General features: G+C 31.3%; 1 protein-coding gene across 2 annotated transcripts in view; it reads left to right on the top strand.

Annotated features, from left to right (window-relative positions):
- Positions 1–2,735: 2,735 nt before the first annotated feature.
- The window catches only part of LOC106105535 (ras association domain-containing protein 10), a 91,417-nt gene continuing 79,784 nt past the window's right edge, over positions 2,736–14,368 (top strand). For both annotated transcript variants that reach the window (XM_013285903.1, XM_013285902.1), the window contains exon 1: positions 2,736–2,887. The gene's annotated coding sequence lies outside the window, so the exon portion shown is untranslated. The remainder of the gene's footprint in view (positions 2,888–14,368) is intronic.

The following is a 14,368-nucleotide window of genomic DNA, read 5'->3' as shown; positions in this document are numbered from 1 at the left end:
GTAATTCGCTTTAGGTACAGTTTCACAATTGTGTGTTACAGGCTTTATTTAAATTTGCATATTTAGCTACTACATTTTAAAACTTTTATGTAGCCTTTATTCTATTTAGAATAAGTGTTATATTTGCTTGTTATTATTATTTTCATCTTCATCATAACTGGTTCTAGATAGCGCCAGTTACATGCAAGTTTTTGATATAGTTTTATAACGCACTCGTTTTTAATTAAGTGGATGTTAAATAGAACTGGTTAACTACGGCTTGTATTCGATTGAAGAAAAGTATTCAAAACAAGACTAAAATCGAGTGAATTTTATAAGGTAACTTGTAGGCCTTCGGAATAGTTAGACTATAAAATAAAACTGTGGAGATAAATGCATGTGTTACGAATGGATAATATACAAAATGATTAGAGGAAATCTGAAAGTAGGCATAGTGGTAGAGAAAAGAAGTAAAAGGTTGGTATGGGCATGTTGAGAAGGGAAGAACCTGTAACAAACACTTTAGTCATGACAGTGGAAGGGTACACCGGTAGAGGTAGACCTAGAAAGAGATAGATGGATTGCGTCAAAGGAGACATGATGAAGAGAGTTATGACTGATGACGGATAGATTAACCTGGAGGACGAAAATTTGTTGCGCCGTCTACAGGTGTAGAATAAGGAGGTAGAGATGGAAATGAAAAATGTGACAATGTGTACAGGGAGTTTCTGGAGTGGAAATTCAGCTTACATCAATGTAAACATATCTTTAAACACAATATTGGTGAGCTAAGGTCAACGTTCGAGATTGAAGCCTTCTGAATCATTGCATTGTTTCTAAGAGATTATTCCGTTAATCAAGAAATCTTTTGTTTTATCATTTTTATATTTAAGAGGTAAAGTTTTATTTAGAAATCGCTCGTGTTTTCTGTTTGTTTGTTAATTAGTTACGTATATGTAGTGTTAAAGTCGATATGTACGTTACCAAACGGAGGCGAGCGAAGCGTGAACTTATGATAAAAGTATTCGTTCAAACAAAATACTATTGTTTGTTTAACAAACTTTGTTCAAACTGTATGAACCATAAACCTTATGCTTCTTGATTTAGGTTAATCGCATACGTATTTTCTTTTTAACAACATTATTTTAATTACCCTCCTTCAATCATATTAATATTATAAACGCGAAACTTCAGATGGATGGATGTTTGTCAGTGCTTGTAGCCTAAACGGCTAAATGGATTTCGATGAAATTTTTTTTAGATGTTGAGGACAATCTAGAAGAACACATAGGCTACTCATTTTTGTTTTTTTAATTCCACGCAAACGGGTCTGGCGAAAGCTGGTAATATAGATAAAATACCTTAAATTATGACCACTGCATATAGACATCTGCAATTGCAAATGTATTGCCGTCGACGGAGAAGAGGCACGTAAAGAGGAGAGCTCTAAAAGTATGTTTTATCTCACTTCCTTCCAGCAGAATGAGTGGGACAACAAACGAATGCATGGTGAATTGACACAGCTCCGTTAAAATACATAGTTCTCTTGTTAACGATATTACGTTTACGTTAGATTTGGAAATAAAGTCAAATAAGACATGCATCATATAGTGAGTATTACAAAATATAATAAAGTACATAATAAGCATAATTTAGATGATATTTTGATTGTTACAGATCGATGACATTACCTATAATGTATCTCATTTTATGAAATTGGTATCAACATTACTGTAGCGAGACTATAATAAGGACAGTTGTTTACGAAATTGTACGTTTCCATTGTCTAGAGTCTAGACCAGTGTCTCAACGTGGACCCACACCCCACAGGGGGGCAATAATAAATTAAAGGAGGCAATTAATATAGATTAAACACGACTTTATTTTTTTAAAAAAGCAAATTCTTTAAAAAGACTGTAAATAATTATTGGTTGCTGTAATCTATACGTTAAAATGTATTTGACATGCTGTCATTAATAAAGTCAGAATTTATAAACTCAAGCATTAATTCCGATTTATTGTCGATTCAAGTGAATCATTTATTTGTAACATAATAAATATTGTTTAAACTCATTTTCTTTTGACACTTGTATGCGATATTTGTATCTATTATCTCGGTCTTATTTAACAAGTATGACAGGGATGGCAATATACATTAACTACGATAGTAAAGTTTCACCTGATCTATGAAAGTTGAATTAACTTTTAGGATATCTATACTATTATAATAAAGCGTAAACACACACTTCTTTGTTGCCTAAGATGTCAGCAATTACAGCAGATTTTTGAATAATGCTTTTCTTAATAGAAAGCCCTACACTTACGTCTTACTTACTTACTTACTACACTTACTTTAGGCTTTATATTTTCCCGCCATTAAACTTAGGGAGTAAATATTTTGGATAAAAATCTTAATGTGGGAAAGAGACCATAAGTTGCTGCCAACATCAAGGAAACAAGATTGTAAAGGTATATCGTGTCATGTCATTTTGACATTTGACATGTACACAATAACATAAGTTTTTAATAATTTTGTGCGGATGAAGTCGGATAGGAACAGCTAGTCTAAGATAAGATAGTTCCGTTTAACCTTTATCTCGTAACTATACATAAATCACGTATCAATCTCAATAATATTAATAATGTAACAAAAAACCGGCCACGCACCGTTGGATAATCGGTGCCTCTCGTATGCGGCCGGCCTTAATCTTTGCTATTGTTTTAAATGACAGGTGTACTGCGTCAGTCGGTGTTGAGCATGCGCGTGCGCTGGTCGTGTATCACACGAAGTATCGATAAGTGTTAAAGTGTAAATTACACTCGAGTGTCAAGTGTTTGAGTGTAGATTTGTGATCTATGTGTTTCTAACACGGATTTTGTTCTTTACACTTCTTGGAGTTTATTTTTGGTATGTTTTTTTAATTGTTAAAACGTGCGTTATCGTTAGTTATTATAGAGTAACTGTGAAGTAATTTTTTTTTTTTCGATCATTTTTATAGATAGGTCTGTTTTCGTAATTATGCGAGGTAATTCTGTCGGAGCAAGCTGTAATTGCTGCACCTAGTTACAGGTTTTATTATTTTTTATTACAATAACGTAATTAAAGACATTGTTATAATCATACTAATATTATAAATGCGAAAGTTTAGATGGATGGATGTTTGTTAGAGTTTGTAGCCTAAACGGCTGAACGGATTTCAATTAAAATTGGTATAAATGTAGAGGATAGTATGGATTAACGTATAGGCTATTTACTTTATTTTTTTTTAATTCCATGAGGACAGACTCGCGGGCGAAAGATAGTTACTAAATAATAATAGGGTTATAAGAAATATAATTTATAAGCACTACTTTACATGTTTTTTTAAACTTTCCGTTATAACTTACAACTAACTTAGATGCGTTTTCAAGTATCTAGAAATCTTATCTATAGCTTGCTTAGTTGATTTTAACTTAAGCAAAACATTCGTAGATTTCGAAAAGTAAAAACGTTGTTTATTCTTTCATTACTGAAGGTTTTTAAAAAACGTCTCTGTCCTTAGAAAGTGGATTTACTTAAGTTAAAAAAAACTTTTATTTATTAATCCTTTATGAAAAGATAAAATCATCAGCTTTCAATAAAAAAAAAGTGAGTAGCCTATGTATTCTTCCACACAATAATCTATATCTAGGCCAAATTTCATCGACATACGTTCAGCAGTTTAGGCTACAAACTGTAACAAACATCCATCCATCTAAACTTTCGCATTTATAATATTAGTAACATTTAAAATAAAGTTATTGTACATTTCATTCAATTCTTCCCCCGGCCTCGAAGACGTTCCGTTTCGTTGCGTCTTTGAGTTTTTTACCGCATTTACTTAAGCGAGTGTTCCAAGTAATTGTTAGCAATTATTCAAGCTATGTTGGAAGATTTTGATTTAGTACTTTCGTCAAGTATAAAGTAACTACAATATGTATATGCAACTAAAGTGCCATATGAAAATCAGACACTTTTCATAGCTAATTCTTCGTAAGAAAGCGTTTTTTTATTTATAAAAAAAACAAACAAGTTCTAGTTTTAAAGAAATGTTATTTTTGACTTAATTTTGAATGTTTTATATTTTCTCTTATGTGTTTGCCTTAGTTCGTTTTTAAAATATAACTTTACTAGCTCGGGCACCATTGACTAAACTATCGCACAATAGTTGTGCGGTTGTCGATTGTTTCGGGGCCTCAACTGTTTAGTTGCACAACTAAAAATCAAAGAGAGGCTTAGTTGTGCGATAGTTTATTATCATGTGTGCGCACGCTCTAACTTGTCTGTATATATGTTCTGACATATGTTTTGTTGCTAACTTGACATCCGAACGTGCTGTCACTCGCAGATGTATGTTGGCAGACATGTATGTTAATGCATGTTTTATTTATGTCTTGTTTGTGATATTAACATAATACGATTAACGACTTTTATTTATACTTTCGTTTTTATTGATTCTTATTAAAATAGGTGCAGAAATTGAGGAGCAAACGGTTAGCGTGGTATGGTCATGTTATACAACGAGACTATGGTATGGGCGTCACAGCCATGTTATGCTTTAATAAAATATAGTCTTCATTACGTCTTATGTTTTCTGCCAATTTGCACAAAATAACCTTACCAACATTGCCGTCGTGTGGTCGAGCTAATGCAACACCCTTATTTTTGACATCCGACTACTATCCGATTATTAACATAACAAGCACAATTACATTTTAAAACCATGACATAAATATTTTAAAAAACGCTTTGGATCACCATTACAAAGTTATATCGTTATTTCAAACTATGACCAATGACATTGATTTATAGCACAGACTAAGTAACCTTCAAGAGTACAGAATACATCAAAATAGTTAAAGAGCTAACAATGGGGATAAACCAGAAAGTGTTAAGATTGAATGTGGATGGCTACAAAGGTAGAGGAAGACTGAAGAAAGTATGGATGGATTGTGTGAAAGAGGATATGCTTAAGAAAGGAGTGGTTTCAGATATGACGGCTGATAAAGTTGTATGAAGGAGCACATACTGTGCTAACTCTCCGTAAGGTATAAGGTCAATTTGATGATGGTTAAAATAGAAAAGTAAAATGCCTCTATGTTATCTAAAATCATTTCAAATAAAGTGTTTTGTTATTTCGTATTCGTTCGTATTAGACTTCTTATTAAATTGTCATTTGCATATAAAGGTTTTAAGAGAGATATCTTAAATAAAACAATAAAAAGTTCAGGTAGAAATAAGATTGTAATTTTTTTTTGTCTCTAGAATACTTTATCGAAGTAAGAAAAAAAATAATTGAGTAGAAAATAATAAATTCGATTTAATACATCGAAATCTAAATCGAGTTACATTTAATATAAATATTTAAGTTCTCAATCACTAATCTTAAGGTAAGTGTGAAAAATCATTGACACTGGTATAAAAATGTAATTTAACACCCACAAAAATGTCAAAAAACCCACAAACAATATATTATTATACTTTATTTCTCAGACGGACGACCGTTTGCCCTTGCCAGTGGTAAAAAATAAAAACTGCAAATATGTGACCAAACATCGATACTTATTAAACATCGAATCGATATTATTAATGTAATGTATGGATTTAATCAAATGGATATATGATATCGTAATCGATTTGAGTTCAAATTTTTGTTAAAATTGTTGCATAATTAAAGTAAAAAACATCATTAAAAGTGTGTAACTTATATATTTTTATAACAGACTTCAAAGAGAAATTTAAACTTTATCTATGGTTTATGGTTTAAGAATATTTATTTACCTTAATATAAATTTACAATTCACTTATTTAAGGTAATTAACTAATACTAAACATAACATTTATGAAAGATTGCAAGCATACAAGAGTTTATATAAAATATCATCTAAATGTAGGTAGTTTTGTAAACTTGACTTACAAAAACAAGACTAATTATTGAGTTGCATCGAAATATGTAAACTAGATGTGGCATGGAGTACATTCATTATTCATTAAATTATTTAAGTTAAATGCTTTGGATTTTGTTTGGATATTTTTTTTAGCTATTCGTCTTTTTTTACGTAATTTTATTTCTTCTATTGTTATACATATATGTTTTAGTTAGATTTATTTTTTACTAATATTTATTATTACAAGTGATATTTGTTATTTACTTTTTAGTTGTTATTCTTTTTTTATTATTAATATTGTTGTCTTTTTATTTTATTTTACTATTTAGTGTCGCGATGTAATATAGTTATTTAAAGTTTTTTTATTTAACTGGTAATGTCTTAGTCTCTTTTTAAAACTATGTAATGACTTGGCGTTTTTAATGTCTTCAGGTAATTTATTGTAGATTTGAACTCCTTCATAATCAATTGTTTTACTGCCATAGTTTGTTCTTGGCTTTCGAGGTATTAGTTTGTTAGCATTTCGTAGCATTTCATTATCTAGTTTAATATTCTAAAAAGGAAAGATTTGTATTTAAAAACTACTTGGCAGATTTCTTGCACCATTAAAGAGCTACTTTACCAAGTAATATAGACTTTATTTTTTTACTATTTTTTTTAATTCCGGACAATGTAACAACAGCTAGTATTGAGTAAAATCAAAAAATATTTTACCTATTTCAAAGATTCATTCAACATCAAAAAGAAAGTACTCCTAGGTATATAGGCTTTAATATTATCATAATATAGAACCCATATGAATCCGGACTAAATATCTGATAGAACTATAATAGTTATAGATTTTTGTATGTAATTCGTTAATGAAAAAACAATAATTTGTTCCTCTCAATACATCGTATGCACTTTCGTAAGCGAAATTGTTTCTTACATAGATGTTAGATAAGTATCCATTGCGTCAGTAAGCAATTTACATGGAATGAGAAAATTACCTTCATTGTTGTATTGTTTCCTTGCACAAAAACATAAGTTCCTATACTGTCGATACGAACGTTTTCCGTTTGCAGAATAAACTGTAATTGATAGTAAGGGTAAAGTTATCTTCTTAATATGAGTTCATAAAGAAACTAGCTGTTCCCATGCGATTTCATCTGCATAAAATTATTTTATTGTTTACATGTGTCAAATTGTCAATTGCAAATGCCAAAATGCCAACAAGACAAAACTTGGCAATCTTGCTTCCTTGATGTTGGCAGCAACTTACGGTCTCTTTCCCACATTAGGGTTTTTATCGAGAATATTTACCGCCTAAGATTAATGGCGTTAAAATATACAGCCTAAAGCGTGACCTGAGTGTAGGGCTTTTTATTAAAAAAAGAGTTATTCAAAAATATTCTGTAACTGCTGACGTCTTAGGCAACAACTTTTCGCTTTATTTTAATAGTATAGATTACTAGAGATAAGTTTTAGTATATGACCTGTAAGTGTAAATAATCTATACTCATATTGAAAAGAGGAAAGATTTTGTATTTTTGTATATATTGAAATAACTCAAAAACAGTAGTTTTTGAGTTATTTCAATATATACACCCCTGTAGGGCCAATTTTAAAAATTCTTACACCGTTAGAAAGAAACTTTTTCTGTGCATAACATAGGCTATATTTTTATATAGCAGGCGAATTCGCGAGCAACAGCTAGTATATTATAAAGTTAAGAATTAAGATTTTGAATGTTACTTCATGTATCTCGCGTTGATGTCTTTTTTATATCAAAACAGTGTAATGCGCGAGAGTAACTTCAAGTTAAAAATATTAAATAAGACAAGTGTTTTGAATTTATATCGAGTCACTGCACTATAGAGAAACTTAAAATATAGTTTTGTAATCCATACTAATATAATAAAGAGGAAAGATTTGTGTTTTTGCATGTATCGAAATAACTCAAAAATTACTGGACAGGTTTCAAAAATGTTTGCTCCATTACAAAACTCTGTTATCACTGAGTAAAATAGGCTATATTTTTAATGTCACGCGGACGGAGTTTCGAGCAACATTATACTCACAGATAAATTACCTTTCTGTCGGTGACAGAATTTTTAAAATCGGCCCAGTAGTTTTTGAATTACTTCAATACATAGAAAAATACATGTGCATGTGTTCGGAAGTTTGTATGACTACATTGTCATATTGTGTTCTCTATTTTTAGTGTTGCCAGGGAGTGGGAGGGAAGGTATGTGGAGGGGAGGGGGACGGCGTGCGCGTGCGCAGAATGTTAACGCATCCATTCAAGAGATTCTATGAGTTAAATTGTCAGTTAGGTGCGTCTATACGACATTAAATGTACAAAATTTATTTCGTTGATATATGATAAATCATGTTAAGAAAACCTTATTGTTTTATAAGACCATTTATAGTACAAAGATAATTTTGTATAACACTGTTGCCCGTGACTCCGTCCACGTGAAATTTAAAAATAATATTATTATAAAGAGATGAAAAAATATAGCCTATGTTACTCACAGATAAATAACCCTTCTAACGGTGAAAGAATTTTTAAATTCGGCCCAGTAGTTTTTAAGCCTATTCATTACAATCAAACAAACAAAGTTTTCCTCTTTATAATATTAGTATAAACAAATACAACTTTGATTTTTATGTTTCCTAAGCAATATCTTTATCTGTATCTATACTAATATTATAAAGATGACAGATTTGTATTTTTTGATTTTTGTATGTATTGAAATAACTCAAAAACTACTGGGCCGATTTCAAAAATTCTTACACCATTAAAAAGCTACGTTATCGCTAAGTAACATAGGCTATATTTTTCACTTTCACGTGAACGAAATCGCGAGTAACAGCTAGTAATAAGTATATTAAAAAGTTTAAACAATTAACAAGCTATCTACAGAACTTCAGATTAAATTTGATATAGATGTAAAAATCGGTCGGGAAGAAAACAGAATTCTAATTAGGTTTTTATTCCAAACGAATTAAATCGCGGGCTTAAACTAGTGCTAGATAAATTAAGAGTTTTGATTTAAGTCATAATAAAATTAAAAATGCTTAGGTCATCATCATCAACTTACCCTTATCCCTTATGGAGGGTCGGCATAGTATGTAAAATTAAAAATACCTACGTAATTAGTTAAAAAGATTTAACAAGACTTTCAATTACATTCAAATTGACCTTTCTAGTGTCTTTAAATTGGTGTATTCGCTAAGACAAGCGATTGAATCGAGAGATTTATGTGTTCGGAAGTCGAAGCTGGATTGATTTACAACAGGACGGGTTAGGTAAGGGAAAAATATAGCGGCTGTCGATATACCGCTATTGTATTGGATGTTACATCGATTGAGTTAAAAAAACTCGGAACTGGAATAAAGCGGTTATGGAGAGCTTGAATTGATGTATTTTTTTGTTCAAATATTAGTACATTTTTGTTATTTTACTCATATTTCCTTTAACCAATTAAACTAAGCTTTATGCTTGTGTTAGGATATGGTGGACGACGATAGTGGAATGGCGGAATCCGAACACTAGACCTCAAAATCGGTACACCGTACCCTAACCATTAGGCTATTGGCGTATTGAAAGCAAGTCTTACCAATATTGTAAATGCGAAAGATTTCATAGATGGATGTTTGTTAAGTAATAACGATTTTGCACGTGATATTCTTTTAAACATACATAAATAATTATCGTTTAAATGCTTAACATTTAGTTTGAGCGTAAAATCTTCAAGTGGTAGCAAACGGGGACACGTCATCGTAATGTTATTGTTAAGATGTTCGGAGGCTGTCCACCCACGCCACGCCATAATAGCATAAAGTACATTGTTATAAGGAGTAAATTTGCATAATTTGATGCTCTAAGTAAAATTATGAATGAGATACTTTTGTATTCGTTTTACTTTGTTATTTATAAGGCTTTTGTTTTGTATAGTTATGTGGTAACATTTAAAGCGTTAATGTCGTCAACTGAAATACACTTTACTCGAGCTCTAATATTTTTTTCTATTCTTTTTCCATCTAGAAGGGTATGGAATCGCCAGCTAAGATATTAGCGGATTACACAATAAAATCCCCCGTGTTTTTTTTTAGTTCGCCTGATGATTGGGTCAAAGGAACAATTAAACAATCCTCTACAGCCCAGTTCCGAATCAGAACTACGCCTTAACAGCGCTGACCTTATACCCTTTTGAACGAACATACCCTAAGAATCCTCCTCGTCATTTATAGTAACCATAAAAGCCACTTTTTAATAATGATTTCAAATTCAAAGTAACTTAACCATAACTTAAGTAGCTACGATAATGTACTATGTAACAGCGTGGGCGGCCGCGTGGGGTCCATTACTGCCTCACTTGTAGCAAGGTGAAAGTCACCATCTTGATATCTACTACGATCCTTTAGTACGATATCGTTCTAATGTTATTTTTATTTAAATGTACCAAATTATTGATAGAGAAATATAGAGTAATGTGTACTTTATTATTTTTAAGACGGACAAAATTTGACTAATGTAAATACGAATGTTTATATGGATGTTTGTTTTATACGTGTAAAATGGTTTGTTGGATCTTATTGAAATTAGGCACAGATTGGAAGAATTTATAGGCTATTAAATTTATTAAATTCGGAAACGGAAACGCGGGTGACAGATAGTAATGAAGAATTGAATTTAAAATCTCCTTTTTAATGTCAGTTAAAAAGCAAAGATAAGTAGTCTTGGGCTTAATCGGACATCTGCAAGTGCGCACCGTACTAGTACAATTGAGAAAACGTACTAGTACACACTTTTAGTACCTTTAGTACTTCAGATTTGTGAGAACACAATACATGAATAGAATATAACGAGGGTTATAGATTACTTCACATCATTTTTTAAGCTGTGTCAAACATATGTTATTAGAGAAAATATATTTAGGTTGTAAATAATTTTATCCACTTTTGATTCTTATTATCGAAGGTGGATGCTTCAATCTAGCAAATATACAATCAAATCAAACAACGAAGAAGGGTACACCGTTTTCGTGTAGTACTGTACTAAAAGTACTAAATGTCCGATTAACAGAAGCCGTTCGGTAGCGTTACTTTTAGTACAGTGCCGAGTAACATTACTTTTTAGTACATGTACGTGTACTATCTAAGACTATAGATAAGATAGTGTTAACCTATGTTATTTACATGATTAATTAAGGATGTTAGCGATATAGGTAATAATAATTATTATATTACACAACTAAATTATTTATTCTTATTACTAATTAAATATTATTTATAATATTGACGTCTCATTTTTTTATGTTTACACCAATATCAAGTTCTGATACCATAAAATGTTTCAAGTATTACTTTACTCTAACTTGTAAGTTATTGAGGTTTTTATTACTTAGTAAACATAGAGCTTTAGCTATATGTAACATATTTTTGTCGAGTTAAACTTATACAGTGTTATTTTTTATATCGTAGAAATAAATTTTGTTTATTAGACCATTCAGTTGCGTTGTACCCAATAGTTATTAGTTTCAGCGATTTATTTCTAACCATTCATTTTTATTATCTCCTAGTAAAGTACACTATAACCGTGGATTTACACTTAGAAACACCTATGAGTGACAGTATTTCATCCCTTTCATTCTATTAGAGAATAGAGAGAGACAGTAGTATGTTTTGGGATGCAAGGGCTACATAAAAAAGAGATTTCACTCCACATGAAAGATTTATTATCCAAAAGCTTTAATCAGTTTAAAATTTCTCCATGACCTGAAGCTACGCGTGATCAACGTCCGTGAAAGCCTGTGTCAGAAATATCGTTTAAACGAGGAAACCGAGAATTAGCTCGGAGCTATGGTGAACGAGGGGCTATTTCGATCGCAAAGATGATGTAGTACAGACGCGTCAATAAATTTAAAATGCGTTTCCCTTATAACATTACACAATTAACTTATGTACCAATATATAAAACAATTTGACAAGTGTTTTTTGTTACTTTTTAAATTATAAGGGTTTATTACGAATACGTGAGAACGTTTTAGTAACATCATCGACGAAGTATAAACATTTTCGGAGTTCGAAACTGTCTCTCAAATATTCGTAATAGATCTGTCAATTCCTTATTTAACTATTTTTGCATAATGTCTGTTAATCGTAATGACGTAACGAAACTTAGATTAAAACATGTTAATTTTATTTAACTTATCTATGACCGCGGGTCAGTGGGTCGAGCTGACCGCACGAAGTTACCCGCCCCTTATCAAGGTTTCTTTATGCTTCTATATAGCGAATACCGGTGAAATAAAAGACGTGAATTTCCCGTAATAAAAATGGCAGAAAAAGTAGAATTTATTAGTGGATTTTGGGCCAAACTTTTAACAAAGTTATAGATTTTTAACATACTTTAAAGGTAAAACTGACTGATGTTACACCGTGTAATGTAAAGTGTTATATGGCGTTCATGCATTCAGAAAGTTGTGTTTATCAAAACTAGCGAACCCTAATATCTGTTCTTAATTTATACAGATAGCAATGTTGTTATACATGTTAAAACAGTGGAGACCGGACAATGTTAATAAAACGTTTACTATTGTATCAAATCTACGAGTTCTCAGGTATTTAAATGAACCACACGAGTCACTGAAAGGGAACGGAGTTAATTAACCATGTAGTGCTAACGGTTTGCATGCAAATAAAAACTTACATTATAAACCAGCTTTCGCCCGCGACTCTGATCGCGTTAAATTAAAAAAAACAAATGTAAGTAGCCTATGTGTTCTTCCAGACTATCCTCTATATCTATACCAAATTTTATCGAAATCCGTTCACCCGTTTAGGCTACAAACTCTAACAAACATCCATCCATCCATCCGTCTAAACTTTCGCATTTATAATATTAGTATGATTCTAGTTAATTGTTTTTCTTTTGTTTCTTTTGATTATCTTAGTTGAAACTAATAGTAAAATTTATAAAACAAGAGAACATTGTTAAGAAAATAAAATATTGACTAGAGACTGGTCATCTAGATAAAAAAGAACGAAAAGAGAAAATAAGGTGGAAAAATGTAGCCAAAATGCCTGCCAATCAGAATCAAATCGAGAGAGTAAAGTGGCCATTAACAAAGCAAGCTTACACCAATATGGGATAAAAGGAAGATAATCCGTGGGTAGTTATTAATAAGTGATCGTAATCCCGAGCTTAAGACCCACGTGTGCGCACGCGCAGGTCATAGTGACGTTGACCCGTGAGTCATGCCCGCGTTGTGTAACCTAGCCTTGATGTAGACTTATTGTTATACCGGACGTGTGGAGACGACTTATTGTTTATAGTGATGGGCGATAAAAAAATTATTTATCGATAAATTATATTTTTCAAATTTCTCAGATTCTTTATATTTAAACGGTAACTAAATTAGGCCAGATACTTTGCTCTCTAACTTTTCGAAACTTGGTTTATGGATAATATTTAAAAAAGAGAATAATTCGTTTTTGAATTACTTAGTTAAATTTAAATGAACTTTAATTCAACTAATAAAAATACTCTTAGATACAGGATTTCTGTAATACTGTTTTAGTCCGAGCGTAATTCAAATAAATCTAAAAAAAATATGATGTTACCAAGTGATAATATAGCTTTCTAATAGGACAAAAGTTTTATACTTGGTCCTGTTGAGTATTTATTACATATAAAAATACATTTCCTCTTTATAGTATCAGTATCGATATTTCCAAGTATAAATATTATTTCAATAAATTCAATTGTTTGCACAACCCTGTTGGTTCGCACATCACTAATTATAATTCACAATACGTTCGTGTGAAAATATTTGCCAACCAAGTATGGAAGCTGTCGGCTAATTAGTGTGGAAAATATGATTTTTAATATAGCAGTAAATGTATTTGGATAAACAAAAAAAAAATAGTACCGTATACTATTTTTTATATTATAAAAAATAAAAATAAAACCTCTTTATTGCCATCTAAGAATACACACAGAGTTGTACAATTTAAAAAAACATACATGAAAAAATTGTAACAGATGGCAAAAGGGGGAGGCTCAGCTTAACCGATACTGGTTGAGATCCAGTGTCGAGCTGGTTTTCAGCCACCTCCCCCTTCCCAAGATGTAAAAGGGAGCGTAGATAGTCGGAGGTCGCTGTACACTAATAAAATAAGCTAAATAACCATAACAGATTTATCAATCTAAAGAGAAAAATAAAATAAATAGTTTTTTTTTCTCTATACTCATATTAATTTAAGTTTTAATTTGTTTTAACTTTATTGTTCAAAGTACAGAGACTGTAAAAAATATTTATAACGAGCTGTTGCCCGCGACTTCGTCCGCGTGGTATTACAAAACATACGAACTATATAAATAACAAAAAGCTACGTTTCCCTCAGGAACCGGACACCTAGGGGATGAAGCTTATCCCATGTATACTCCAGACTTTGTTTTACATCTGTGCCAAATTTCAATAAGATATGT

This window comes from Papilio polytes, unplaced genomic scaffold (genome assembly GCF_000836215.1).
Source record: "Papilio polytes unplaced genomic scaffold, Ppol_1.0 DF822845.1, whole genome shotgun sequence".
In the NCBI taxonomy this organism is placed as follows: domain Eukaryota; kingdom Metazoa; phylum Arthropoda; class Insecta; order Lepidoptera; family Papilionidae; genus Papilio; species Papilio polytes.
This window is presented reverse-complemented; position numbering and strand designations above follow the sequence as displayed.